The 25,959-nt window shown below is 36.5% G+C and overlaps 1 protein-coding gene across 3 annotated transcripts in view; it reads right to left on the bottom strand.

Moving 5' to 3' along the window:
- Positions 1 to 25,959, bottom strand: part of LOC123318393 (dynein axonemal heavy chain 8-like) — a 1,393,903-nt gene that overhangs the window by 144,131 nt on the left and 1,223,813 nt on the right. The gene's annotated exons all lie outside the window — the stretch shown is intronic.

A 25,959-nucleotide genomic window follows, 5' to 3' on the forward strand; every position in this document is an offset into this window, starting at 1 on the left:
CGCGCTTTATATGTGAAAATCAGAGAAATATCTTTTCTAAAATATCTCACCTCATTTTTTATGATATCTGTAATCATTTCGATATTTTGATATACTATTGTGCACGGTAATATACGCAGTATAAGATGAATATTGATGCAATGGGGATTTTTTTGTATGGTTTGGACTCAGGTGTCGACTACATAGTTCTGTCGGAGACATGGAGGATTGCGGATGAAAGACTATATGGCATGGAAGGATACGCGTTGGTCTACAATAGGAGAGATTTCAATCAAAATGATGGAGTTGTTGCATATGTCAGTAACAGGTATAAGTTCAATCATCAGATCTCAACGATAGGTGGCATGAAAATCTTTGAAAAAAAATTGAGCTTGAGCATTGGAGAAACGTGGTCCTGTTGGCATTCTATCGATCGCCTTCATCAGATATTACAGTTTTTAATAGGGAGCTCCAGAATTATTTGATAACTTGTGATGGAGGATGTGGCGAAAATACTTATATATTTGTAGGAGATATAAACATTGACATACTGGTTGATAATGAGTGCAACCTTGAATACGTTAGTGTACTTAGCGACTCTGGGTTTGTTTCTGCCATAAATTGCCCGACTAGGGTGCATCGGGGACATGAATCTTGCTTAGACGATATCTTCGTAAAGGCGAAACAGGAAGTTATCGAGAACATGTTGCCTCTCGTTGTTCGTACTGACATAACAGATCACTACATAACTGTGTTACAATTGAACTGGGGTCGTCCTCATAAAACATCGAATGAAAACGCCTATTTCAGTTATTTGAATCACAGTCAACTTCGATCGATCTTGGAGGATGTTTCCTGGTCCTCTGTTTATTCTGATTCGGACCCTGATTTGGCCGTGGATAATTTCATCAACGTACTACAGGAAGCAATAGGCAAAAGCACATTTTTCAGGAAGAAACTTCGAAGAAAAACTAAGATTGCACCCTGGATAACAAATGGTCTTCTTAAGTCTTCACAAACGAAGAATAAATTATTCAATGACGTTTAAAGAGATCCGAACAAACCTGATCTCAGGTCGCACTACAATAGGTACAGGAATTGACTCAATTCAATTATAAAGAAGACGAAATATATTTATTACTCTGAGAGAATAGGATCGAATTGTGATGATAATAGGAAATTGTGGGGAGTAGTCGAGGAGCTCACAGGCACCAAGAGAGCTAATCGAGGAGTCACTTCGTTGAAGAATGAGGCAGGTGAAATTTTGACTGAGAAAAATGATATTGCTGATGAGTTCGTGAAGAGTTTTTCTAATTTGGGAAGAAATCTCGCTCAAAAAATCAGGCAACCCTTAGAATATAAATCGGACCGTCCATCTGTTTCCAATACTTTTGTTCTGTTACCAATTGATGAGATCGAGGTTGCGGGCCTTATAAGGGGTCTGAAGGAGAAGAATTCCGTTGGCCCAGACGGGATTCGATCGGAGACACTAAAGTGTATGTCTGACTATATATCAAAGCCTCTGACTCACATTTTGAATTTGTGCTTGAGAAATGGTTTGTGGCCGACAGCCTTCAAGGATTCCATAATCATACCATTGCCCAAGGGGGGTGATAAAAATAATGTCGGCAACTATAGGCCGATCTCACTGGTAAGCAATTTGTCCAAGATCTTCGAGAAGCTTCTCAAACGTAGAATATCATCATATGTCACCAGATACGGGATGCTATCTGATATGGAGAGTAGAGAGAAGGAGAACGATCGACGTACTAAAAATGTGTCCCCGAAAACGGGAAACGTAGGATAGGTGTCGCTGCGATTGCAGCGGGTATCGATAAGGGGTGGGGATTCAAGAGTCTTCATTTTATTTTAGGTTATGTGTCATCGTGGTTTTTCTGATGATTTTTCAAATACCTCTCTTCAAATCTATATTACATATGAGTTCTCTGAATTATATGCAATAAAATGCAAGTCGAGATCAATGGAATTCAAAAGCAATCACTGATCAAAAAAATTGTACCTACTTTTGTTTATCATTGTTTATTGAAAGCAGCTATGTTAGTTGGTTTACCGTAATCTTCAAAATTATATAAATCCGAAGTGAGGCGTAGTACACATCAAGACAACAAAAGGTAGCAGTTTCAGATTTATCACTTAGGTATTAGAGTAGATTCTGTTGCCAATACTCAGCTGAGAACCGATATAAACCATATATTATGTTATGCCAACAAAATTCTTCAAGAATATTCTCTTCTGAACCATGTAGTTTTTATTGGTTAGAGAAGAGTCAACTTCTCACGAGGGATGACAATTTCGATTTCGTTTATAATGAATCCATCATCTTTTTGATATCTTCATCGCAAAAGTGCTCTTGACACACAAATTGATTTGGAGTCGATTCTTGAGATAAGGTTTTTTTTTCTTTCCGATGCCAAAACACTCTTATACTAGCGCACGCTTCAACATTTCCCCATGATCATATGTTGTTCTCTTATCAAAAATCGAAAATAATAACAGGGTCGTGACATGATTCTGTTATCTGTGAATAATAATATTCCTATTATCTGTCACCAGGGAAACAGTTCACTCAGTCAACGAGCCAACTACAATTTGATTTGTGTAAATCAAAATTTCGCACTCTCGTGATGGCCAGCGCGACTGTTGGCAAAAGCAGGAACTACTCTATTGGTACATATTTTAGGGGACAAAAAATCTGTGGTCTCAAAGCAGCGATCGTTCTCCTTCTCTCTACTCTCCATACTATCTGACAAGCAATTTGGTTTCAGAGAGAAAACATCAACTGAGGATGCAATATTGGCCCTAACAAAAAAGATTAACGCTGGTGTGGACAGAAATAAGGCTAGTTTGTGCATGTTCTTAGATCTGTCGAAGGCATTCGGTTAGTCATCGTTTGCTTCTACAGACATTGGAGGATATGGGCTTCAGGGAAGCTCCTAGAGAGCTATCTTTCGGGTAGGCATCAGAGTGTTAGGGTGAATACTAGAATGGATTGTTCTCACTGAGGGGTTGCGGAGATATTGTGGGTTGCGCTGATGACATAGCCATATTTGTCGAGGATGAAAGCTGGATTTCTCTCGGTGAAAAAGCACAAGAGTGCTTCAAAGTCATAAAACGGTGGTTGAATGAGAGACTACTGACGGTGAACCTGGAGAAGACTAAATATATGACTTTTACGGCCGATAGATCTATCACGCCTCCCTTTCAGACCCTAGAAATTGTTATTGAGAACCAACCCTGTACTATTCAGCTAGTGGATGCAATGAAATATCTGGGCGTCTACGTCGACCGTCATTTGAGTTGGGGTTTCCACAGTTTTTACATTGTCAAGAAGCTGCAAACACCTCTATACAGGTTTAAATGTATTAAAACAACGTGCCTATTCAGTGGCTAACGACGAACTGAACTTTTATTCCAAGATTCATCACATACAACATACAACCATAGATGGCGCTACAATTGTTTAATTGTTGTTACACTAAAAAAGATTCCTAACACCCCAACTACAACAAATAAACAAAAAACTTAAAAAAATTTATTCAAACCAATTTTTCCTTTATCTAGCCAATCCAAGACCTCTAATACATCTATTATGCTTAATAGGATTCAAAGCCTTGGTCAGAACATCAGCTGGCATATCAGTTGTTGGCAAATATTTCAAACTAATTATATCATTGCTTATTGCATCTTTTATGAAGTGATATTTAATATCTATATGTTTACTTTTTCTATTGCACACATAATTTGCCACCAACTTCTGTGCACTCTGGCTGTCATTATATAATAAAACAGTACACAGGTGACCTGTAAGTTCACAAAATAAAGATCTCAAATATATCCCTTCTTTGCAAGCCTCAGCTATAGCCATATACTCAGATTCCATACTTGACAAAGCGACAGTTCTTTGTTTTCTACTCTCCCAGGAAATAGCTGAGCCTGACATTAAAAAACAAAAACCAGTAAATGATCTGCGATCCAACGTATTAGCCGCCCAATCTGCATCAACATACCCAATAAGTTCAGCTGTTTCCTGTTTAACATACTTTAAAGAAAACGTTTTAGTATTTTTAAGGTACCTAAGAATTCTCTTAGCATAGTTCCAATGAACATTTGTGTGACATTTATTAAATTGGCTGAGGAAGCTCACACTGTAAGATATGTCAGGTCTTGTGAGAACAGACAAATACATCAGACTTCCAATCAGCTGTTGATACGGAATTTCTTGATCACAAAATTCAGAATTATTAACATTCAATTTACATTCCATTGGAGTACTAGCAACTTTACAATCTACCATGTTAAATTTCTCCAATAAATGATCTATATACTGCTCTTGATCCAATGTAACAACATTTATTTCTCTATCAACTTTGACTCTCATGCCTAAGCATTGCTGAACTCGACCCAAATTCTTTATCTTAAACTTAGAATTCAAAACAGAGATCAACTTGTCAGTCTCTTCTTGATCATTTGAGAAAACAAAAAAATCATCTACATACAAGGCAATAACAATTTTTACTTTATTATTCATTTTTGTGAAAACGCATGGCTCTATACAACTCTTTTTGAAACCTAATTCACTCAAACATTGTTCTACTCTCTCATACCAAGATCTGGAAGACTGTTTCAAACCATAAATTGCCTTTTTTAATTTAACAATTACTCTATTTTTATTTTTATGAAAATCAACATTTGGTTGGACCATATAAATGTCCTCTTTGAGAAAACCATTTAAGAATGCTGTCTTAACATCTAAATGTGTGACATCTAAATTCAACTGAACAGACAGAGCAAACAATAACTTCAAGGAAGAATGCCTGACAACAGGTGAAAAAGTCTCTTCATAATCAACGTTGGGTTTCTGCGTGAAGCCCTTCGCCACTAAACGCGCCCTGTAATGTGCACTGTTATCATTATTCACTTTTCTTTTAAACACCCACTTACACTGAACTAAAGTTTTATCAGGGGGTAAATCACTTACTGGAACCCACGCTTCATTTTCTTCAAATGCCTCCAGCTCATCCCTCATTGCCTCGATCCATCTGTCTCTATCTGGGCTATCTAGAGCTTCCTGGATACTGACAGGATCACCCATAACATCTGGACTTGATGTTGTGCACAGCTTTGAAACACCATATCCATAACGTTCTGGCTGCTTTCTCATCCGTTTTGTTATTACAGGTGTTGGTTCTGGTTCCTCATCTTCTTCTGACTTCTGCAACATAGAATCTAAATCCAGTGTGGCGTTAACATGTACTGAATCTGCAGGCATGATTTCGCTCAAGGTATCAGAAAATGGTTCAGCATTCATTTCTTCCTCATGTTCATCTGATTTTCTTGGTTCAATATCCCCAACTGAAACTGATATGACAGCTTCATTTGTACAGTTCCTTTGTGTCTTTTCATGAATAATGACATCTCTACTAGTAATAATGCGTTTCTTGATCGGATCATAAACTCGGTATCCTTTCACATTCTCAGAAAATCCAACTAAGATGTGCTTCTTCGACTTAGTGTCCCATTTTAATCTTCTTTCCTTTGGCATGTGTACCATCACCTGACTTCCAAATATACGGATATGACTCATATCTGGCTTCTTATTTGTCCAAAGCTCATACGGTGTTTTATTACCCAATCCGGATGCGATAGATCTATTTCTAAGATATAGAGCAGTATTTGTTGCCTCTGCCCAAAATCTTTTATCTAATCCTGCATCAATTAACAAACAGCGAGCTCTTTCGACAATTGTCCGGTTAATTCGTTCACTTAGACCATTTTGCTCCGGTGTGTAAGCATTTGTTTTCTGGTGAACAATACCTTCCTGTTTCAGATAACCCTCAAAGTCATTGCTGCAAAACTCTAAGCCATTATCTGTCCTGAATACTTTAATTTTCTTGTTTCGCTGATTTTCTACCATGCTTTTGAATTCCTTAAAGTACTTAAAAACTTCACTTTTAGCCTTAAGGAAATAAACAAAGGCCATACGGGAAAAGTCATCAACAAAAATTAAGAAATACCTCGACCCTCCAATTGAAGTAGACTCCATTGGTCCACAGACATCAGCATGGATCACTTCTAGCGGCTCACTACTCCTTGTACCTACATGATCAAATGGCAAACGTGATTGCTTTCCCTCACAACATACTGTACATGTATTTTTGCTAATCATAGATTTATCTGTGTATGATATTCCTCTGACGGCTCCACCTTTCATTTTATTTAAGTCGTTCATATTCAAATGGCCCAATCTTCTGTGCCAAACTTCACTGCTAACTGCTGAAGAAGTCGTGAACAGAGATTGTTTATGTTCCTTGACCAACTTATAAACACCATTTTCCTGTTTTGCTATAGCCACTAAAATGTTTCTTTTATTGTAAACATAGCAGCCATCTGTCTTGAACTCCACTTTGTTTCCATTTCGGATAAGTTGACTAATAGAGATCAAATTAGTTGTAAGATCAGGGACACACAAGACATCTTTCAGAGTAACTTCGTACTTGCAACTTGGAGTGACTGTTATGATATCCATATCACCGGAACACAATACTGGCATGGCACTTTGATTTGCTGCCATAATTTCTTTGATATTAGGTGAATATGATGCATTATTTATCATATTTACATCCGTCGTCATGTGAACACTTGCTCCGCTATCCAAATAAAAATCGTGTTTACTGTAGTTTCCATTCAAGAAAACAGCAGAAAAGACATTTGTTTTCCTCACTTGCTGTTGACCATTCAGCTTACACTGTGATTTGTAATGTCCAAATTGTTTACAACGATAGCACTTTATGTTTGTCTTCTTTGTCGATCCTGACATTGACAGTCCGCCGCCATGGTGACTTGAGCTGTCATTCTTAGCATTGCTACCAACCTTAGTATTCGGACGACTGTGCTGCCCTCTGCTTAAAAAAGCACTTCCTGGATCAGGATCGTCATTCGTCTCAAGGTCAATTAGCTTAGTTTTCACTACGTCAGCAGTAATGGCGATTCCGGAATGTTCGATAGCCATTATCATAGGAAAGTATTTTTCAGTCAAACCTGCCAGCATTAAACACCCGATCCACTCGTCATTCACTGAGAATCCTGTTCCTGATAACTTCTGAGCTGCTTCCATAATTTGTGTAACGTAGCTCGTCATCGAATCGCAGTTGTCTAGACGAATTGATATTAAATTCCGCAACAAGGTTATTCTTCGGGAAAAGCCAGAATCATCGAATAAAGCCTGTAGTTTCCTCCACAAACTTATTGTGCTTGATGCATCTTTGATGTGGACGTACAGTGATGGGTCGATCGTTAAAATTAACTTGGCTTTCGCCTTTGCATCTTCTGCGGCTGCATCTTGAGCACTTTCCTGCTTGATATAGTTGGATGTACCCTCCAAAACTAGCAGATTCTCCGCTGCAAACGCCCATTCATGATAATTCTCGCGTCCCTTCAACTTTGGAACGCTGGTCAAGAATGAATTAGAAGCCATTGTCTTAACTAACTGATCGATTTCTTTCCTTAAAACTTAATAACGAGCACACGTGGGCCCATAACCTATTAAAACAACGTTCCTATTCAGTGGCTAACGACGAACTGAACTTTTATTCCAAGATTCATCACATACAACATACAACCATAGATGGCGCTACAATTGTTTAATTGTTGTCACACTAAAAAAGATTCCTAACAAAATGTATTAAGGAGGTACTTCCATCTCATCTTCTGAGAACCTTGTACGTACCTTTGGTGAAACCTCATCTACGTTATGGTATCCTGGGATGAGGTGCATTGGTTGAGACACATCTTCATCCAGTGGAGGTAATGCAGAAGAGATTTTTAAGACTGATCTCTTCGAAGGGCCATCTTTACCCCTCCGACCTGTTGTATGCTGAAACCCGGATTCTTGACGTGAGACAGCTGTATTTTCTCAAGGTTGCTTTGACGTTCTTCTCCTCTATATCCCAAGCTGAGTTGCTCCCATATAGCTATAACACCTGTCAGGTTGGAAATTATGTTGTGCCCTTTATGACTAAGTCATTCGGACAGAGATCCTTCTGTAATGTTGCACCAATGGTAATGAATTTCATCCCTGCTTATATCAGGGATTTGAACAACTTCAACCGATTCAGAAAAAATCTACTCGTGTATATTCAAAATTCGCCTCCTAGAATGTGCCGAAAAATTACGGAGGGAGGTGCAGACTTATAGTTGAAGAAACTTCTTATGAGAACTGTTTCTCGGAATGCAGTGTTTTGTTTTCATTATGAGTTGATTTCCTTTTTGTCTCTTCATTTTTCGTTTTGTTGATAATATTGTTGTTTATGTCATCTCGAAACAAGTATTTCTTTACTTATCGAGTATTTAATTATTCACTTGTATTAATAATTTAGTCAAGATTATGATTGTAGAAATAGTGAATAAATCATTATTATGACTCTAGCCTTGCGGCTTTCACACTCCTCTCCAGAGGAAAATTCACTTATCCTAGATATCTCAGATATCAAAAGGATTAAGTTCTGTTGGAGCCCTTTCCAGGTTTTCGGGCTCGTGGTAGTGGTCGGGACCGGGTCGCTCCTCAGCTCCCTGCTGTAGGTTGGATTCCTGCTCCACCCGCACTTTCTGTCGGAGCAGACGGCGTTCCTCTGCATTCCCCATGTACTTGCGTACAGTTCTCGCCGTTCCGAGCAGTACCGCCTTCTGCATGACTTTATGAATATTTTCGTCCAACTGAAGTTTCCTCAAGTTCTCTAGTAGTTTCTTCGGTATCGGGCCTGTAGATGAAATGACAATAGGGATGGTCTTGATATCTTTCAACTTTCACTGTCTTCTGGTTTGTTCCTCGAGATGTATTTTGATATTTTTTCAGTGTGTCTATATAGAAGATTGTTATTATTTGGAATTGCCACGTCGATGAATAGAGCCGTGTCCTCATCCTTATTGAGCAATATGAGGTCTGGTCTATTGTGGGTTATTTTCTGGTCTGTGAGAACCGTGCGATCCCAGTAGAGCTTGTGATGTTCATTTTCCAACACAGCATCCGGATGGTAATTGTAATAAGGAACCTTTTTCGAAGTAAGAAGTTGGTGTTTTAGTGCAAATTCTTGGTGAAGAAACTTGGCAACAGCATCATGTCCATTTTTGTACTCCGAGCCCGAGAACTTCTGACATCCCCCGGTGATGTGCTGGATAGTTTCATGTGTCGCACAGCCATAACGACAGCTACCGTCCGCCACTGAGGCATCCTTGGCGATATATTTCATGTAATTTCTTGTTGGAATCACCTGATCCTGGATGGCGAACATGAAGTCCTCTGTCTCAGGAAACAACCTTCCGGAAGTCAACCAGTAGTTCGACGTAGATATGTCGACGTAATCATGGTTGACCTCGTTTTGGTGCCTTCCATGCAAAGGTTTGCCAATCAGTTTCTGCATTTTACTTTCTGCGGGGTGTTCTACGGTTTCCAAGTGATCCTGTTGTAGGTTTAACGGTGTAGAACTATCAGCAACACAAACAACTCGATGGAGTTCTGACGAAGCTGCCTTGCTCAGGAAATATTCTTATGACTTTAGCCTTGCGGCTTTCACACTCCTCTCCAGAGGAAAATTCACTTATCCCAGATATCTCAGATATCAAAAGGATTAAGCTCTGTTACAACCCTTTCCAGGTTTTCGGGCTCGTGGTGGTGGTCGGGTCCGGGTCGCTCCTCGCCTACATGCTGTAGGTTGGATTCCTGCTCCACCCGCACCTCCGGTCGGAGCAGACGGTGTTCCTCTGCATTCCCTATGTACTTGCGTACAGTTCTCGCCGTTCCGAGCAGTACCGCCTTCTGCATGACTCTATAGATATTTTCGTCCAACTGAAGTTTCCTCAAGTTCTCTATTAGTTTCTTCGGTATCAGGCCTGTAGATGAAATGACAACAGGGATGGTCTTGATATCTTTCAGCTTCCACTGTCTTCTGGTTTGTTCTTCGAGATCTCTGTATTTTGAAATTTTTTCAGTATAATGTCTGGCCTGCCTGGCAGCTCTCTGGTAGATGGCCCGCTGGGTAGCCATCGTAGCGACGTAGACGGTGCAGCCAGCCACGCCTGCTCTCCGCAGTTCCATTCCTTTTTCCGCTATCTTTCACACTCTTCATAGGGGTGCTCTTTCTGCTCTCATTTCTCTACCTCTCACCCAAACCGAGAAAGGGGAGCACAAATCCATGGAAATGGTGATAACGAGAAGCCTCGGAAACAAGTCGCTGCCTGGGGATCGTCAGGGCATGTCTGGAGCCGGCGCTGGACATGACAGCATGCGGGACGTCGGTGGCAGGATGTTGAGGAAGCGGGCTCCTGCTACAAAAGAAGCTACAGCTCCAAAGCAACAACAGCAACCAACGAGTCCAATTCAATTGCCGACTCGAACCGCTGAAGGTGCTGCGCAGGATATTCAGCCAGTGCTCAGCCAAGCGGGGTTAGTTAGAAAGCGCATGAAGTGGGCAACGTCCATGAATGAAACTATTGTGCGCATATATAACTCTATCACGGGACTAGGGCTAGAACAACTATAGGAAAAGGCTCCATGAGGAATTCTGCAACGCCTACCCAAATCTCAATGTCACTGAACAACGAGTAGCAGACCAGTACCGCGTAATTCTGAGAAATGAACTAATACCAACGGCCCAAATAGACGCAATTAAACGAGAACTTCAGCGTCATCTAGCAATAGAGAATAACACCAACACCTCCGATGAAATTCACATGCCTGGGCAACAACAAGCAGAAGAATTTGATACTGAAAGTCCATCTTGCAACACAAGTGAGCTGACTCTGGTTTCATCGGGTGGTATGAGCTGTAATGTATATATCTGCCTGAAGCAATTGTCTTTCTGTGCCAATCAGTTTTAATTATTTCATCTTCTCTTATCACTTTTTTGTCCGATTCTTCTTCAATGGTAAATTGAATCTTTGGATGGAAACTGTTGAAAACATTCAGGATGTCATCTTGTTTTCCTTCTGGTATCATCAGGATGAGGTCGTCGACATATTTTTTGCAAAAAGGTATTATGAACGTCAACTGGGGTATACTCTCATCTAGAAGTGGACACAAAAGTGATCAGAGAGGATGAAACAATTAAAACTGATTGGCACAGAAAGACAACAGCTTCAGGGATATATATACATTACAGCTCATACCACCCGATGAAAATGAAGATTAATTTTATCCTAAACTTGAAGACCAGAGTCACAGTGATCTCACACCCGACATACCTTGACAGAAACCTAAAGACCTTGGCAGAGTTAAAAAAGAAACAAAATGGTTACCCCAGATCCTTAGTAAGAAGATTAATCTTCAACACCCCCAACCATCACATGCATGAACAACAAATGGGAAATACAAACAACGAGCGACCACCAGGAGAACCACCAAGAGAATAAGATCAACACAGAAAAAAGATAATAATACTACCCCATATAGAATGTAACCCAAAAGAAAAGCTACCCGCTTTACTTTAGATTACCAGGTTCAAAAAAAAAGGAATATTCAAAAATACAAGACTACCGAGAAATTCTATTTTGACATTCAATTCTCGAAAATTGATATTAACATTATTTTTTTTCTAAAGTCCAAAACCTACCTAGTTACCCATAACTATCATTATTATATATGTCTCCAACATCCTCCCAAATAAAACGATACATACCAACATAAATAAGAAATTATAATATATACAGGGCATACTACGAAACAAATCATTTTGGTTTCTTGATTTCACGACCACTCCTAGTACACTTCAGTTTATCGGGTACTCTGCTTTCAATATCAGAAATGATATTTGTCACTCCCGCACTATCACCGTTTTCTTCATATGGAACATCATACCCATTCATCGGATTATTTTGCTCGCTGGAATGCTGTGAAGAATCATTCTGATTGTTGGTGATTGCTTGCTTTCTAAAATCCGACGTGGAATCTTCAACACATTCGAGTTTACCGATTGATTCTAAAGGATAAATCTTCTGAATTGGTCTAATTAGAGTTTGCAGTTTTCACTCGAATCAGACGAATTTTATTGTCTTTTCCTGCAATCAACTCTGTGACCCGACCTATTGGCCAGTCTAATCGTTTATGATTTTCGTAACTGACAAGCACTATCTCCCCTAGAACAACTTGTCGGGATTTACTCTTAGCAGCCAGTAACTTTGGTTGACCTAAATACTAATTGCGAAACCTGCGGCGCAACACGGTCCTCAAAGTTTGTTTGTAGATCATCTTGCGACTGAGAGACGTCTCATCCACAGCATCACAATCGGGAATACCACTTTCAGATTGGTCGCGGAGAAACGTAACTGGAGTTAAGGCCAGTAAATCTTCCGAATCACTGGACAAGTACGTGAGAGGTCTCGAATTTGTTATGGCTTCGCAGTCGCATAATATTGTGAGGAGATCTTCGTATTATAGCGATGTACGACCAAGTACTTTTCGTAGCAGTTGCTTCAACACACCTACTAGACGTTCCCAGAATCCACCCCACCATGGAGCTGGTGGTGGATTAAAACGCCAATTTATCCGTTGTAGAGAAGCATAATTGGAAATATTCTCTCATCGTTTGAAGGCATTTTTGGTACTGACAAAGTTTGTTGGGTTATCACTGTATACAATAAATCGGCGAAGAGCCTGCATCAAACTATGAGCAGATAGAGATGTGCAAAGTTCTAGGTGAACCGCTCGATAAACCGCACATGTAAAGAGACTCACCCACGCAAAAAAAAGTGCTGTTGTAGATATAATTGTGAAGACCATCTAGTACGCCGTTGTTTCTTCTTCTTTAGCAACTCGTACAGAATTATGAAAGAGGCACTAGCACAACCCAAGTTTTACATCCTTAGAACATAGAATGATTCCTCTTTTCTAGGTTTCCATCGTTCGCGTTCGTAAGCACTGAACTGACACATCCGTTGGAGCGGCTCCGAACACATGCTCATGCTGTTCGTACGTCGGAAAGAAAAATTGTCCGCATTAACGCTCATTCGGTGCGTCGTGCTCATTCGGCTATTTTGCTCAGGTGTATACGCGCCTAAAGAAAGAATATTACACAGTATCAAGAGTGTCCAAAAGCTATTTGAAGTGGAGGGAGGTCGAAGATTGAAAGGTAAAATTGATCATTTCAACGACAAGTTAACCAAGGCTATATCCAGGTTAGAAATAAATCATGTTAATCTGAAAATAAGCATTTTACAGAAGAACAATACAGCTTTAATGAAATTCTTGCACAATATCATACCACGAGAAGAACCAAAGGAGTTTAGAAGAAGACATAATATTGTTTACAACAGACATTTTTTTTTCACAAAAACAAGGAAAATACCATCAGAAAAATTAATAATCTAGAAGAGGCAACGAAAGTAAAATGGAACAATCAAGAAAGATGGTTCAAAAATATTTCCAACACACAAATACCTAGAGAAGTAGAAGACTTTTTATCACTTGGATCTAAATTCAGCATTGCCGTACCAGTTAAACAAATACCTATGGATAACCTAATTGGCGATGTTGAAGATATCATTCAAAAAACTCCTGAAGAAAAAAGAGACCTATACAGGACTAGAATCTCGAGCATTATAACCAGCTACATTCATGAGAACAAAGACATTGCATATTGTACGGACGGGTCATATAAAAAAAGAAAAGAATTTTTGAAAGAAAATAAAAATTTGATTCTTCTAAACAGCGATAAAGGTTCCGTTACTGTTACCATGTTACCAAATTTTATATACTCGTAAACTCAATTTCAGAAAAATTGTAGCTTGGGCCTCTTCAGCTCTGAACGCCTCATTTTTACCCTTTGTTCACTCTTACCTACATATATTTCGCATTCTGCTCTCATCTTCAAAAGGGAAATTGAACAACTATATGAATTACTGATATCTTTTTATTCAAGATTAATATGTTTCATACAAATCCAAATATATAAAATAAAGAACGTATATCTTGTTATAAATCTTCATTCCACTTCAGGAACGGCTTGGTCCAGCTGAAGAAGAAAAAAATAAGAGCTGTATTGATAGTAATAAATTGAGTGTCATGAAAAATCTAACAACAGTAAAAGGTGATTTTTTCCAGCACAGTATCTAAAATAATAATTTGAAGTTATATCGATCGATGATTCATATCAATTCCAAGTTTGATTTTGAAGGTTGTGAATGTTACTTATGACTCAATAATCACCTAAATTCATATGAGGTATGTTGAAAGTTGAACGTTACAAAGGTGCAAAAATTGGGAGGATAAGAGGGCCAAGAAGTGATCATGATATAGTCATTATTTCAATAGGTTATATAACTACTCACCTTTTACTACACCTTAATTAATCAATCAACGTCAAGTTACACTTAACTAAAAAGAAATTTAATAATAGATGAACAGCTCGGTTAAAAAAATTATTCTCAAAATTCATTCATAATAATTTTGTTTGTTTATTCTCTCAACACAACGCAGTCACAGCACGAAACACACCACGTTTTGCATAGCGGGATTTAGGTTATGAGTTAACATTGAGACCACGTGTTGATAAATAGAACATTTCAGACAGTTACTGAAAGTTTTTCTTAGAGAAGTCGCTGGGTAGAGTTCATCGAAATTTATTCACAACACATCATTTCATGTTCTAAAAATATCACAGATTCAATATTTCAAAAATATCAACAGAGAGAAGTCGCATACTAGTAGCTATGTTCACTTCATCGGAACATCTCGATATGATGTTTCATGCAACCACTAGGGATCTAAAGTTGAGGAATTCGCAAACTTAACAATATTCGGACGTTAATGTCCACAATGTGAAATCTTAAGTACATCCATGAAACTTCTCAAAGAAGCGCTTCAATGCGATATTTTTGGGTACTCCCTGCGACTTACTGTTACATTTCTGGTTGACTGGGATATAATAGGTCTATAGATCAATGTTTATTCACAATACCAACCTGAATTCCGCAACACAAAATCTCAACTTATGGGCTATCACCAACTTAAATTCGATTTTCCATAGCCATCCGAGATGTCAATCATTCTTGAATGGAGTATATACACGTATTTATTAACATATCCAAATCGTGAAAAGAAGAATTCTATGATGGTCCACTAGATTAACAAAATTATGGAGAGTAGAGAGAAGGAGAACAATCGACGTACTAAAAATGTGTCCCCGAAAACGAGAAACGTAGGATAGGTGTCGCTGCGATTGCAGCAGGTATCGATAAGGGGTGGGGATTTAGCGTCAATTTGAAATGAACAGCCTTCATTTTATTTTAGATTGTGTGTCATCGTGGTTTTTCTGATGATTTTTCGAATACCTTTCTTCAAATCTATATTAAATATGAGTTCTCTGAATTATATGCAATAAAATGCAAATCGAAATCAATGAAATTCAGAAGAAATCACTGATCAAAAAAATTGTTCCTACTTTTGTTTATCATTGTTTATTGAAAGCAGCTATGTTAGTTGGTTTACCGTAATCTTCAAAATTATATAAATCCGTAGTGAGGAGTAGTACACATCAAGACAACAAAAGGTAGCAGTCTCAGATTTATCACTTAGGTATTAGAGTAGATTCTGTTGCCAATACTCAGCTGAGAACCGATATAAACCATATATTATGTTATGTCAACAAAATTCTTCAAGAATATTTACTTCTGAACCATGTAGTTTTATTGGTTAGATATTCTTATTCAGAAGAGTCAACTTCTCACGAGGGATGACAATTTCGATTTCGTTTATAATGAATCCATCATCTTTTTGATATCTTCATCGCAAAAGTGCTTTTTACACACAAATTGATTCGGAGTCGATTCTTGAGATAAAGTTTTTTCCAATTTTCTCTCAAAAATGCTCTCGGAAATTTTATCTCTTCTCCTTTTCTTTCCGATGCCAAAACACTCTTATACGCTTCAACATTTCACCATGGTCATATGTTGTTCTCTTATCAAAAATCGAAAAGAATAATATTCCTATCATCTGTCACCGGGGAAACAGTTCACTCAGCCAACGAGCCAACTACAATTTGATTTGTGTAAATCAAAATTTCGCACTCTCGTGATGGCCAGCGCGCCTGTTGGCAAAAGCATGAACTACCCTATTGGTACATATTTTAGGGGACAAAAAATCTGTGGTCTCAAAGCAGCGATCGTTCTCCTTCTCTCTACTCTCCATAAACAAAATTATAATAAACAACATTATCTGTGATATACGCCAAAGAAAATAATCAAGTTAGGTTAGGTGTAGTTCAAAATATTCACATGACAGCTTGATATTTACGTATTTTAATCCTAAGACTTGTCTCCATAAGAATTGCTTTTATATTTATGTTTGTTTTGTGTTTTATTACAATATTATTAAGTTATTAAGAAGGTAAAAAAATCCTCACATTTTGTAAGTGTATTTTGTTTTGGTGTATTGAGGTTTCATAATGTTTTGTTTTCATATTTGTAGTGGCCCTGAAGAAGGAAATAAACATTTCAGAAAGCTCGGCATGGAGTAAAGAGAATAATTAAATTCCTGTATATCAGTCGAGTACCCTTAACCAATACCTATATATACTAAAAGTACGACTGTAAAATAAAATAGGTATATATCTATATATACAGCGTGTCTCAAAACTAGTGAATCAAACGTCACACCAGGATAGAGTAGACCAAATTTTATCGAATGACACCAACATTAGTTCAACGAAAATATGCCGTTTCCAAAATAATCAGAATTTTATTAAAATACCTGAAGTTGATTTTTGACCTATTTTTCTTTATCACAAGGCCAGTGTGTGAAAAAGAATATCGATTTCAAATTATATTGAACTAAGATTATTGTTTCATCTCCCCTAATTGAAACTATTTTAAGTAGTTAATCGATATATATATATATATATATATATATATATATATATATATATATATATATATATATATATATATATATATATATATATATATATATATATATATATATATATATATATATATGTATGCGTCGCGGTCAGTTCGGGGAACAAATCATATACAGAACGGTCACTTCGAGGAACAAGTGGTCACTTTGGGGAATTCCTCGAAGTGCCACATATATACAGATCACGTAGCGTGTACTTCGGGGAACTATCGTGTATGCTCAGGTCAGTTTGAGGAACTTCTTCTAGCGTGCAGTTTGGGAAACTTTCAAGTACAAAACGGGTAGTTTGAGGAACTAAAGAAATTGCACCTAGAGGTCATTTCGAGGAACAATGGATATTAACTATTAAAATTATATAAATTGTCGGCATTGTTGTAATAATGTTTCCAATTGAACTTTTGAAAAAGCTTATATTCAAGGACACTGGTGAAAATGGAGATGGGTATTCAATACAAATTTTCGTACATAAAAAAACCAAACAAGGAAATTTTTTACCACATTCACTTACACCTCTAGGGAGTAAACTATTGAGATTTGTCAAATTTCGATATCTGAAAAAGTGTTCATAAAATCAACTGCACATTCGAGTTATAATAAGCAACACCTATCATAGTTGAATATTTGATAGTGCGAAAGCTGTAAGGAGGATCCACTTCAAATTCTAAAGTTATATGAAAAAACCTGTTGTTTTTTCACTCCTCTGTTCACGGCATTTACTTAGGACTTGAGAGGTTTCGGAGCAGATATTTTTCAAAGTTGAAAATTCGACACAGCAGAAAATATGTTATATCAAATTTTAAGCATTTACAGGTGTCAATTCAGAATTTTTGGTATGCTAGTGAATGGGTAAACGAAAGTTTCTTTGCTGGAGTCTCTTGATATAACTTCTGAATTTGAAAGTAATTTTTTGAGACATGGAGTACCAAATGAATGCAGTTTTTCCTGTTGCGGTTTCTTTATATACCTATATCCTCGGAATTTTAAATGATTTACGTTTTGAATTATCGAATGTTTCGCATTGACTTGACAGGTGTCAATAATCGGCCCCCAAATGATTACAGTGAACGGAAAGTTTTTCTGTTGAGGTTCATTGATAAAACTTTTGAAATCATTATTTAGACATTTTGGAATTTAGAATTGACAGATGTCAACCTTCGGCCCCCAATTGAATGCGGATAAGTGAAAGTTTTTTCTACAACCGTTCTTGATATAACTTTTGAATCCCATAGTAATATATAATAATAATATTGATAAGTCGAATGTTGAATACAAAAAAGTATTACTATTGATTTAACAATTGAAAAAATTGAAAGTTTTTTCTTGAAATCTAGGAGGAGACGATTTCAATAAAAAAGGCATAATCTCATCAAATTACGCTATTATTGAAGGATATAAAATTTCATGGCAATCGTCCGTAACGGAAAGATAATACGTATAAGTAACTTCAGAATGGAATATCATATATGTTTTTCCAGATTTCCATTATAAATCTAGAACAAAAGAAAATATTAGGATTCAGAGCTATGTGGAACATTGAAAAAAAGTGCTCCCGAGTCTCAAGCACAGAGCACCGATTTTTCGCAATAATTACTGAGCACTCTGTGAGAATAATTTGATGTTGCGAGCACAAAGCAGTAAGCTCTTTTCTGAGAAAACTGTGGGAAATAAGATTTGTCATTACAAAATCTGTATCCGATCGAAAAAAAACTTTCTATTTCTTCGAAACGATAAGTTTCTCGTTCTACTCTACAGCAGTTCGACGATTTCATAAGTTGGAAAAGAATTGTTTCACGAATGCAAATATGTATTCTACGGAGGCGTAGAAGAGAGCCACATCATATTTCAAAAATAATTCCGACTTTAAGTAGGAATTTTATTCAGTTTCGAACTTTTACAGGGTGTTCTATGACGGTATGAACCATATCCTGCAATATAAACTGCTTTTTCAACGAATTCATATTCATATAAAACTGGTGTTGGCATATTTAGTATAAATTGACGATTATGTATTTTTGAAATATTATACAGGGTGTTCCAAACTGAGTCGTTACTCCGTTAATATTGATGCTACGAATTCGGATAAATTGGCAATTTAGTAGCATTTTTAATGGCCTTCTCGATGCCAAAATAAATGGACAGTCATGTTTTCGAAATACAAATTTTTTTCAATGGAACACCCTATATTTTATCATGCAATTCGATTCGTAATAACATTCTCAACAACAAAGCTCTTATCACATTTCCTCCTGTTGAAGTTGAAAATGAGCGACTTATGTGGAATGATTTATTTTATTCACTAGTTCAAAAATGTCTTTGTTTGGACTAATAAATCTCATAATTGTTCAAAGATAAAGACCCAATTTTGATACTTATACCAATAACAATATTTTTCCGGTGTGAGGAGCTTTGTTGTTGAGAATGTTATTACGACTCGAAATGAAGGGTGTTTCATGTTTCATTCAAGAAAATATCATTTTATGAAATATTTCGATAACGTGACTGACAATGTTTTTTTTTTGGTACCGAGAGGCCATAAAATGCTACTAGCTTGCCCATTTAACCGAATTCGTAGCATCAAAATAACCGGAGTTGGCAATAGGACCGACTTGATTTGTGCACCCTGTATATGGCGCTTCTACGTTTTCGAAGAATGGCTCAGCCATATTTTTGATGCAGCATGAAGTTAGCGAAAATGTTTGAAATTTTCAACTTCAATAGGCCATCAATTAGGACCCAATTCGTCCTTTTGCAGTAAGTTCCATATCATTAGTAATTTTTGAATTATTCACGATTTTCTTTATTTGATACATCTCTTCATTTATGAAAACCATCGAGTTCCTTGGCATATATTTTAAACAGCTCCCTACACCCAACGGTCTACATCGCGCAACGTTGGAAGCGGCTTTTCAAAGCAAGCGCAGTTATGTCGTAAAACACATGCGTCAAGATTGCGGCAAGAGAAAGTTCGCAGGTGGTCATCTGAGGATATTCAAATGCCTTATTTTTCCTAGGGATTCTCTAGATTTGGATACTGAAAGAATTGTATTGGTTTTTCACAAAATGCATATTTGTTTCATGCTCTAAGCAATCATATCAAAAGCAGAATTGAATTATGATTACATTCAACGTAAAAATACATGAATAAATATTCATTAATATACAGGTTGGGTCATATGGAAATATTCATATTCTTGGGTTATACAGGCTGTTCCGCAATGGTTGATTAAATTTTTTCAGACAAGTAATCAAAATGTATGCTGACATTTTTCACGTTGGGTTTCTCGATATTCTCGATGAATTTTTTGGAATTTACGAAGAAATATCTAAATTTGACCATTTTGGTAGGAATTTTTTGGACGTTTGTTTTGCAAATATGTATCGGAAATTGGAATATATTATTAGGTGAAGAGTGTTTTAAGATTGTATCTACCGGTACCCATAACGAACATCGTGTAGGTACGTGGAAAAATTGTGTAAAGGAATACTTTAGGCTTCTTTGCAGGTTTTCCGCAAATTTATCGATTTCGGAAATTGTTTTAAAAAACGTTCATTAGTTCGGAACGTCTGAAAGGGGTTCGAAAATAAGCTCGTTCATCGAACTTTAAACCAGAGGTAATGGTTCCATGTTCCATAGGTACTTCTCTGTTAGTGGAAAAAAGCTATTTTTAAAATTTCAAATTGGATATCCAATTATTCAACGCTTTCATCCAGGTATGAGTGTTCGTGTGACTCGAGCTCGGTATGAGATTGAAGAAACCATCTTTTCATTCCTTATCGATAGTGAAAATCGAGAGAAACATCGTATTCCGTCAAAATATATAAAAAACTGCAATAAAAACCTATTCTATTCCGTACAGGCTGTCCCAAATTCGATGTTTCAATTTTTTGAATGCAATTACATACTGGGATTGACATCTTTGAATTGGAAAAAAATGCTGATATCGAAAATAGGTATATCTACACAAGGTGTCCCACGACGAATAAGACAGGGAATATCTAGGAACTCGATAGTAGTAGAGAATTACATATTGTAATATTGGTGTTGTGAATTAAAGCAGTTCTTGATATCATGTTACCCAATGAGCTTTGGAATTTCCATGTTGCTTCCCAGAAAACGATTCCATAAAATTATAACATTTCGTGATCTAAAACGATTAATTTGAGAACTACAGGCACTTCTATACCGGGTAGCCCACCCAGGAAGTAAATGAAGATATTTTGAAAATTCTTTCATGTGGTGTGTGTAGGTTGTCCCAAAGCACAATTTAAAATTATCGTCATAATTACAGGGTGTTCGAAAACAAAGATATGGACCAAAGTAGCCCTTGTTTAAATGTAACACCCTATATTTGACCTCAAAAATGGAATGGTAAGCTCAAGTTATGATGAGTTTCTTCATATTACATTATACCTTAGAAGCACCCTTTACGAGATAATGGCGAAAAGTCGAAAATATGGAGTTTTTTTTAATAGCAATTAATGAAGAAACTTGTTAAGCCAGCGATACAGACAGAATATTTTCGAGTAGACAAGTAAGCTACTCCTACATATAAAAGAAAATTTCAACTCTGGAAATTCTGGAATATACAGAGTGATCATAATTAATTCTCAAACATCAACTACAAATAATCGTCGAGAACGTTCTTATTTCAAATGGCACACCCACACCCGATATTTCTACAGGGTGTTTCATGAGTCGTTGGCCATAGCCTAATGGTGAATGTAGGTCATCCAGGTCTTTCAGAAAAATTGCTTGTTTTGTATCCTAAGGCTATTAGTTTCGGGGATACGGGGTGATTCATGAATATCGGCCTAAATTTGCGATAGCCATAACTCTGGACGGCAAGGTCCGATTTTGATCAAACACTATGGGTTTGTTCACTTCAGAAAGTTATTCCAAACAGTTTATGGAATATTAATATTTTCAGGGCAGTACTCAGAATATCGTGATTTTTCATTTAAGCCCCAAAATGTATATTTTTTACATACCTCACAGAAATTTCGTTATTGCCCTGATAAACTACATAATTTATTTTAAGAAATCTGATATTCACTTTGCATGGCACACTTGTCACAAGGGAATAGGAGCAGGACGAATTCATATTTTATGTCATTTTTTCGAAATGCGGTCCTGTTTTTATTCCTTCGGTAATAGTATTTATTGCCCTTTGACGTGATTCTGTATTATTTCAATTCTTCTTCATTTTAAAACCCCAGCACATACTGAGTGTTCGTAAAAAAGTGTTTAAAAGTATGCAAAGTCGAGCTGTAAATTTTTTTGAAATTACATATTGAATTTATATACAAATGATGTGAACCATCTTGGAAAATATAATCCGTGAGTATATCTGCTTCATAAAACACATAAAATTTATTCTTCAACAATGAAAAAGTACTATCATAAGAGATGTTCAAAATGGAGTTCTTCCATCTCGAAACATTTTCTAGCTCTTAAAATCAGATTATTTATTGCTCTTCTTATCATATCGGGATTTTGTTTAACTTCTGCACAGCCTTCTTCTATCCTATGCAGCAAATGCTCCCGTGAAGTTAGAAGTGTCTGTCACTTTTTTACGCACACTCAGTAGGAACTGAGGGTTTAAATGAAAAAGCGTTGAACAGAATTTAAAAAATTTTTAATTATCGACCGAAGACAAAGTATAATATCACCAAAGGAATAATAACAGGACCGCATTTCGAATAAATGACATGAAACATGAATTCTTTCGGTTCCTTCATTGTTGTTTTATGAAAAAAAAATAAAAAAGTTTTTCGGAAGAATAAATTTTAATAGTTATGTGTGTTATGAAGTAAATACACTTACGGATTACATTTTTCAAGAAGGTTTACATCATTTCTATCTAAATTCAATATGTCATTTCAAAAGAATTCACATCTCGACTTGACATACTTTTAAACACTTTTTTACGAACACTTAGTATGTGCTGAGGGTTTAAAATGAAGAAGATTTGAACAGAATTTAAAATAATTCAGAATCTCGGCAAAGGACAATGAAAATTATCACCGAAGTAATAAAAACAGGACCGAAAAAATAAAATATAAATATGAATTCGACCGTTTCCTATTCCCTTGTAACAAGTGTGCCATGCAAAGTGAAAACTGAATTCCTTAGAATGGGTTATGTAGTTTTTCATGGTCATAACTAAATTTCTGTAAGGGATGTGAAAAATATGGATTTTGGAGCTTGAATGAAAAATCAGGATATTCTGAGTACTGCCCTGAAAATATTAATATTCTATAAACCGTTTGGAAGATCTTTCTGAAGTGAACAAACCCAGAATATTTGATCGAAATTGGACCTTGCATTCCAGAGTTATGGCTATCGCAAATTTAAGCCAATGTTCATGAATCACCCCGTATCTTCGGAACTAATAGCCTTAGGATACAAAACATGCAAGTTTCCTGAAAGGCCTGGATGACCTGCATTCACCATTGAGCTATGACCAACGACTCATGAAACACCCTGTGTATATCGTTGAACGTAAAAATGAATTTCGAAACTATTTTCATAAAATGTTACTACCTCTGAACGTGATAGTTTCTGAACAATTTTCGATTTTTAATTCAAAACAAATGAACTATTTTCGCATTATCTTGTAAACGGTCCTTCTAAGGTACACAAAAAGTGATCTGAAGAGAATTATCATAATTTGAGCTTGCCATTTCATTTTTGAGTTCAAATACAGAGTGCTACATTAAAAAAAGTGCAACTTTGGTCTGCATCTTTGTTCTCGAAGACCCTGTATATATCCCTGTATATGGCAATAATTTTAAATTGTGCTTTTGAACACCCCATACACACCACAAGAAAAGATTTTCAAAATATCTTTATTTACTCCCTCAAAATGAGCGCCGCGTCTGGGTTGGGCCACCCGGTATAACTTTGAAGGTTTTTTGACTACGTTTTCCATATGAATAATTGTTGAAATATTGTCTTGTTTTACTCATCACCGCGAAAATTTAGGACTGTTCTAATAATGCAGGGTGGCCCTAAATTTTAATAATTTGGTAAATGCCCATTTCAAACGTTTGTCCTAATCTTCTTGAACAAAGTATATTCAAGTATCTACCTGTAGATATCGATTTAAATTTGAATCTGAGACGATTCTCCATTTTCTGAAACTTTTTAGGGTTTTCACTCAAAATCTCCGAAACGAAATGAAAAAAAATCGAAATATCGGATTTGCTCTTATACATAATTATAATTTTAAAGTTCCTTTTTTCAGGTCATTGTCAGGCAACAATTTTTTTGCATAATTAACTCCTGACAAATAAGTGCAAGAATTTACGGTTATTTCAATTTTTTTTATTGATTTTGTTTCAGAGATTGGGAGTGAGAACCTTAAAAAGTTTCAGAAAATATCTACCTGTAGTTTTTAAATTCGTTCGTTTTAGACCGCACGTACTGGATTGTTAAAATTGTGTACTCAGAAGGAACATAGAAATGCTAAAATGAACATTTTGTCCCCTTATTGATTTTGAATATGATGTCACGTGACTGACAACAAAAGACTCAAATAACCATAATATCAGAAACAGCTGCACCACTTGCACCTTATTGAAAAAATGTATTCAAAATTATTCCGCTATTTATATGAAGCCAGAGTTCAAGAGAAGAGTTCATTCGATTTATAAATCTGACATCTCTTGTTATATTTTTTTTAAAACTGTCCCTCCAGAGGAACAAATGAATATATAATATACATATTGAAAACCGATGTCACTATAGAGGGACAAACAGAGTCCTAGTTAGTTTGAAACCCCAAAACTACAATTCTCTTCTACTCTCGATTTTTGCAATATTCCCTACCTTCACCGTCGTGGGACACCCTGTATATTTGTTTACTGTTTTCGTCTGAACGTAACTAAAACACATGACTCTTATTTCATAGATATCAATAAGGTGCGGAAAGAAATTGAAAAATGAAGGAATTTTTTCGAAAACTATGAATGATACTTCATTTCTGAATGATAAAAATTGCACAGAATTTATATTTCGAAAAGCATCCCGAAAGGAATCACTCCAGCAGAAAATTGTTCATTGGGTTGAAAAATAATTTACGAAATATCGGTTCTTCCGGTAGAACAGAACATTATTGGAGTTATCTATGCTTCGAATTCGATACTTTGATTTTTTTGCATCAAATTCTATGCACATCGAATAGAATCATCCTTTGAAATTCGGAAACTACAGTAGAATCTAGACAGTGTGAACTTTTCGAAAGCGTCAAAGTGTCAATTTGTTCTGATATTACTCATTTCTATTGAAAAGAACTCGGAAACGTGCCATTTCTGGCTCTTCTAGTAAAGGTGAATACTAGACTAGTTTTCGAGAGCCCATCATTGGTCAACGAATTTGGGACAGCCTGTACTTTTGTCGGCTGCATGAAAACATTCCATGCCATCTGGAAAAGATTTGAACACGTGCTTCAATCGACCATGCGATCGATACACACTACGCAGCTGTAAAATTCTCAACGTTGCCGCTGCTATCCAGAAATCATGTTTTATCGGACAGCAACCTTGGCATTAACTTATTACTGCAGTAAATATAATCTCAATCGCATATTGAGATCATTTACAAATTTGAAACTTTGCTTTGTAGTTCAAAATCTGAAAGAAGAAACAATGGTGATTTAGTCATTTAAAAACAAATCTACTCGCGAGATTGAACCGTTTTATTTTGATAAGATTATTGATGCGTTGTCTGTATAAGAAATGAGAATATTTCTTTAAATGTCTTTGGAACAAAATCGATAGCACATTTCACAAAAAACAAGTTTTAGAAAATCAAAAAAAAATGCTAGGCCAAGTTCACAAACAGGGTGTTACTAAACTGAACGTACAAACGAAAAGGGGAGATTCCTTAAGTGAGTTTAAGAAAAAAAAGTCCCAGAAACATGGGGTCGCAAACTTTTCGTATTCGAGATACGGAGTGTTGAAGTTTGAATTTTTTTCAAGTTTTTTTCTCATAGTATATACACTTCACAAGATATTCAACTGAAATTTGGCATAGATATTACATTTTAGAGTTC

This window comes from Coccinella septempunctata, chromosome 1 (genome assembly GCF_907165205.1).
Source record: "Coccinella septempunctata chromosome 1, icCocSept1.1, whole genome shotgun sequence".
NCBI classification, from domain to species: domain Eukaryota; kingdom Metazoa; phylum Arthropoda; class Insecta; order Coleoptera; family Coccinellidae; genus Coccinella; species Coccinella septempunctata.